General features: G+C 56.0%; 1 protein-coding gene across 1 annotated transcript in view; it reads right to left on the bottom strand.

Annotated features, from left to right (window-relative positions):
* Positions 1-367: 367 nt before the first annotated feature.
* Positions 368-6000, bottom strand: part of VWA5B1 (von Willebrand factor A domain containing 5B1) — a 363216-nt gene continuing 357583 nt past the window's right edge. Inside the window, exon 26 of the mRNA XM_068241760.1 lies at positions 368-479. The gene's annotated coding sequence lies outside the window, so the exon portion shown is untranslated. The remainder of the gene's footprint in view (positions 480-6000) is intronic.

Raw genomic sequence — 6000 nt, 5'->3', positions numbered from 1 at the left:
AGGTAGCTATACATTTATTACTGCCTCAGAGTTACATTACAGTTTGCTCCGCCCACACCATGTCATGCACACGCCCATTTTTCCACCGTGGTCTTGGACACACCCATTTTGTGGCGTGGCTACCGCCCCCCTCTGTCCCAGGTTCAGCCAAGAAAAATCTGGTCAGTGTAACAGGAATGATCAGCAGGACAGCCAGGCAACTGGCATTATTTAAAAATGCATCAATATGGCAGCCTCCATATCCTTAGTCAATCACACCATCCACATAGGACTCGACCCTCCTGTGATGATTCAACGGGTTTTTATTGCGTACATAAGCGGTGATATAGCACACAGAAAGCACAACGTTTCGGGCAGAGGCCCTTTCTCAAGTGCTTAAAACCGCCTCCATATCCTTCTCGCTTCAGGTGTCCTAGGTTCTTAATGCATGGTACACGTACCCCAGGGGGTACTTCTGATGGTTCCAGGGGGTACTCTGGCTTGATATAATTAACCAAGAATAACAAATTTAGAGTTTTAGAAAACAATAAATCTTATTTATCTTATAAATTAGAATTTTAGTTAATTAACCACCCTGGCGTTCTATTAAGATCGCCAGGGCGGCTGCGGGAGGGTTTTTTTTAAATAAAAAAAAAACTATTTCATGCAGCCAACTGAAAGTTGGCTGCATGAAAGCCCACTAGATGGCGCTCCGGAGGCGTTCTTCCGATCGCCTCCGGCAGCCAGAAGTAACACGGAAGGCCGCAATGAGCAGCCTTCCGTGTTTGGCTTCTCCTGTCGCCATGGCGACGAGCGGAGTGACGTCATGGACGTCAGCCGACGTCCTGACGTCAGACGCCTCCGATCCAGCCCTTAGCGCTGGCCGGAACTATTTGTTCCGGCTGCGCAGGGCTCAGGCGGCTGGGGGGACCCTCTTTCGCCGCTGCTCGCGGCGGATCGCCGCAGAGCGGCGGCGATCGGGCAGCACACGCGGCTGGCAAAGTGCCGGCTGCGTGTGCTGCTCTTTATTTCAGCAAAATCGGCCCAGCAGGGCCTGAGCGGCAGCCATCGGCGGTGATGGACGAGCTGAGCTCGTCCATACCGCTAAGATGGTTAAAAGCAATAGTAAATGCTTGGAAATAGTTTATAACCAATTATAATGCACTAAGTTTAAATATTTTTCAAGGGGTACTTGTGGTAATGCTTACCAGGGCCGGATTTGTACTTTTTACCGCCCAAGGCCAAATACAGTATACCATCTGTATGGTTGTTGTCTCTGTGTGCCCCAATGAGAAATCTACTTACTTTCTATCATTGGATGTCACAGACAATAGCTATTTCAGTAATATGCGTATAGATTATAAGTTATGTTTTCCATAACAACTTTTATGTTATGTTTGCCATCTCATTAATGATGGACCCATTGTGTCTCCATGTGAGTTAGGCTGATGTGTACCTGCAGGATAGCGCTTGCAGGACTCGCAGGGATGACACAAGTACAGGACAGAGAGTTCAAAGGTTAAAGCTTTCCTTGTAGATAGGGATGGCTGCATAAAACAGCTTTACTGCCCCTCACTGAGCCGCCCCTAAATTTCTGGTGCCCTAGGCCATGGCCTATGTGGCCTTGCCAGAAATCCGGCCCTGATGCTTACTATGCTAGGGAGTACTTGGTGAGTACAGGGTTTTAAAAGGGGTACATACCAATAAAATGTTGAGAAACATTTTTCAACATCCCTCATTCTGGAGGGAGTGTGTTGTGGAGTCAGATTGCTGTTCCCCTTTTTTAACCTCAGCGCCCCACTTTTAAGCTTTGCGCACAGATCTGGAGAACTGACTGTACTATCTGACTAATAAAAGTTCCTGTATCCAACACCTGTGTATTTATAGCACCCTGCTTGGAGGATGGAAGAGACCGCTGGAGGCGTCTATAAATACTTGAAACAAAATCTGCATTTTGCTAAGGAGCTCTTAATGTATTCATAACTGGAGGCGTGCCAGGGGCGTGTCCCTTAGTTTAGCTCTTGCAGGTGCCCCACCCCTCCACGCATTGCCTTTGGGAGGTGTGCAATGTGAAGAGAGAGAGAGATGGAGAGGATGAGTGGGTGTGGGTGAGAGAGGGGGAGGAAGAGACAGAAGGAGATATGGCAGAGAGGAATGGGGGAGAGACAGGAGGAGATATGGCAGAGAGGAACAGGGGAGAGACATAAAATGTGAGAGAAGATGCTGGAGGGAGGAGGGAGGGGGGGGGGGGGCAGAGACAGAAGAAGGAACAATACAGAAAGAATGACAACACCAAAGAGAGAGAGAGCTGAAAGTAGTGATGTCTGGTTCATGAGTGATTGGTTAATTTGAGCCAGTTCTTTCCTGCGAGTTGAGTGATCCGACTCATCACACTGAACCGAATCAGTTGGCGCACAGTGTTGCCGCTAACCCTCTGCCTGGTGATCAGCGGTGACAGTGTCACTCTCTCCACCCTCTTCCCGGTGATCAGTGGTGACAGTGGCACTCTCTCCACCCTCTGTCTGGTGATCAGTGGTGACAGTGGCACTCTCCACCCTCTGCCCGGTGATCAGTGGTGACAGTGGCACTCTCTCCACCCTCTGCCCGGTGATCAGTGGCACTCTCTCCACCCACTGCCCGGTGATCAGTGGTGACAGTAGTACTCTCTACACCCTCTTCCCGGTGATCAGTGGTGACAGCGGCACTCTCTCCACCCTCTGCCCGGTGATCAGTGGTGACAGTGGCACTCTCTACACCCTCTGCCCGGTGACCAGTGGTGACAGCGGCACTCTCTCCACCCTCTGCCCGGTGATCAGTGGTGACAGTGGCACTCTCTCCACCCTCTGCCCGGTGATCAGTGGTTACAGTGGCACTCCCTCCACCCTCTGCCCGGTGATCAGTGGTGACAGTGGCACTCTCTACACCCTCTTCCCGGTGATCAGTGGTGACAGCGGCACTCTCTCCACCCTCTGCCCGGTGATCAGTGGTGACAGTGGCACTCTCTACACCCTCTTCCCGGTGATCAGTGGTGACAGCGGCACTCTCTCCACCCTCTGCCCGGTGATCAGTGGTGACAGTGGCACTCTCTCCACCCTCTGCCCGGTGATCAGTGGTGACAGTGGCACTCTCTCCAGCCTCTGCCCGGTGACCAGTGGCACTCTCTCCACCCTTTGCCCAGTGACCAGTGGTGACAGTGGCACTCTCTCCACCCTCTGCCCAGTGACCAGTGGTGACAGTGGCACTCTCCCCACCCTCTGCCCGGGATCAGTGGTGACAGTGGCACTCTCTCCACCCTCTGCCCAGTGACCAGTGGTGACAGTGGCACTCTCCCCACCCTCTGCCCGGGGATCAGTGGTGACAGTGGCACTCTCTCCACCCTCTGTCCAGCGATCAGTGGTGACAGTGGCACTCTCTCCACCCTCTTCCCAGTGGTGACAGTGGCACTCTCTCCACCCTCTGCTCGGTGATCAGTGGTGACAGTGGCACTCACTCCACCCTCTGCCCAGTGATCAGTGGTGACATGGGCACTCTCTCCACCCTCTGCCCGGTGATCAGTGGTGACAGTGGCAATCTCTCCACCCTCTGCACGGTGATCAGTGGTGACAGTGGCACTCTCTCCACCCTCTGCTCGGTGATCAGTGGTGACAGTGGCACTCACTCCCCCCTCTGCCCAGTGGTGACAGTGGCACTCTCTCCACCCTCTTCCCAGTGGTGACAGTGGCACTCTCTCCACCTTCTGCCCGGTGACCAGTGGTGACAGTGGCACTCTCTCCACCCTCTGCCCGGTGATCAGTGGTGACAGTGGCACTCACTTCACCCTCTGCCCGGTGATCAGTGGTGACAGTGGCACTCACTCCACCCTCTGCCCGGTGATCAGTGGTGACAGTGGTACTCTCTCCACCCTCTGCCCGGTGATCAGTGGTGACAGTGGCACTCTCTCCACCCTCTTCCCGGTGATCAGTGGTGACAGTGGCACTCTCTCCACCCACTGTCCGGTGATCAGTGGTGACAGTGGCACTCTCTCCACCCTCTGCCCAGTGACCAGTGGTGACAGCGGCACTCTCTCCACCCTCTGCCCGGTGATCAGTGGTGACAGTGGCACTCTCTCCACCCTCTGCCCGGTGACCAGTGGTGACAGCGGCACTCTCTCCACCCTCTGCCCGGTGATCAGTGGTGACAGTGGCACTCTCTCCACCCTCTGCCCGGTGATCAGTGGTTACAGTGGCACTCCCTCCACCCTCTGCCCGGTGATCAGTGGTGACAGTTGCACTCTCTACACCCTCTTCCCGGTGATCAGTGGTGACAGCGGCACTCTCTCCACCCTCTGCCCGGTGATCAGTGGTGACAGTGGCACTCTCTACACCCTCTTCCCGGTGATCAGTGGTGACAGCGGCACTCTCTCCACCCTCTGCCCGGTGATCAGTGGTGACAGTGGCACTCTCTCCACCCTCTGCCCGGTGATCAGTGGTGACAGTGGCACTCTCTCCAGTCTCTGCCCGGTGACCAGTGGCACTCTCTCCACCCTCTGCCCAGTGACCAGTGGTGACAGTGGCACTCTCTCCACCCTCTGCCCAGTGACCAGTGGTGACAGTGGCACTCTCCCCACCCTCTGCCCGGGATCAGTGGTGACAGTGGCACTCTCCCCACCCTCTGCCCGGGGATCAGTGGTGACAGTGGCACTCTCTCCACCCTCTGTCCAGCGATCAGTGGTGACAGTGGCACTCTCTCCACCCTCTTCCCAGTGGTGACAGTGGCACTCTCTCCACCCTCTGCTCGGTGATCAGTGGTGATAGTGGCACTCACTCCACCCTCTGCCCAGTGATCAGTGGTGACATGGGCACTCTCTCCACCCTCTGCCCGGTGATCAGTGGTGACAGTGGCAATCTCTCCACCCTCTGCACGGTGATCAGTGGTGACAGTGGCACTCTCTCCACCCTCTGCTCGGTGATCAGTGGTGACAGTGGCACTCACTCCCCCCTCTGCCCAGTGGTGACAGTGGCACTCTCTCCACCCTCTTCCCAGTGGTGACAGTGGCACTCTCTCCACCTTCTGCCCGGTGACCAGTGGTGACAGTGGCACTCTCTCCACCCTCTGCCCGGTGATCAGTGGTGACAGTGGTACTCACTTCACCCTCTGCCCGGTGATCAGTGGTGACAGTGGCACTCTCTCCACCCTCTGCCCGGTGATCAGTGGTGACAGTGGCACTCACTCCACCCTCTGCCCGGTGATCAGTGGTGACAGTGGTACTCTCTCCACCCTCTGCCCGGTGATCAGTGGTGACAGTGGCACTCTCTCCACCCTCTTCCCGGTGATCAGTGGTGACAGTGGCACTCTCTCCACCCACTGTCCGGTGATCAGTGGTGACAGTGGCACTCTCTCCACCCTCTTCCCAGTGACCAGTGGTGACAGTGGCGCTCTCTCCACGGTGATCAGTGGTGACAGTGGCACTCTCTCCACCCTCTGCCCGGTGATCAGTGGTGACAGTTGCACTCTCTCCACCCTCTGTCCGGTGAACAGTGGCACTCTCCACCCTCTGCGCGGTGATCAATGGTGACAGTGGCACTCTCTCCAACCTCTGTCCGGTGATCAGTGGTGACAGTTGCACTCTCTCTGCCCGGTGAACAGTGGTGACAGTGGCACTCTCTCCACCCTCTGCCTGGTGACCAGTGGTGACAGTGGCACTCTCTCCACGCTGATCAGTGGTGACAGTGTCACTCTCTCCACCCTCTTCCCGGTGATCAGTGGTGACAGTGGCACTCTCCACCCTCTGCCCGGTGATCAGTGGTGACAGTGGCACTCTCTCCACCCTCTGCCCGGTGACCAGTGGCACTCTCTCCACCCTCTGCCCGGTGATCAGTGGTGACAGTGGCACTCTCTCCACCCACTGCCCGGTGATCAGTGGCACTCTCTCCACCCTCTGCCCGGTGATCAGTGGTGACAGTGGCACTCTCTCCACCCACTGCCCGGTGATCAGTGGTGACAGTGGCACTCTCTCCACCCTCTGCCCGGTGATCAGTGGTG

Source organism: Hyperolius riggenbachi, chromosome 6 (assembly GCF_040937935.1).
Source record: "Hyperolius riggenbachi isolate aHypRig1 chromosome 6, aHypRig1.pri, whole genome shotgun sequence".
NCBI classification, from domain to species: domain Eukaryota; kingdom Metazoa; phylum Chordata; class Amphibia; order Anura; family Hyperoliidae; genus Hyperolius; species Hyperolius riggenbachi.
Note: the sequence above shows the minus strand (reverse complement) of the source record. Positions and strands in the feature narration are given on the sequence as shown.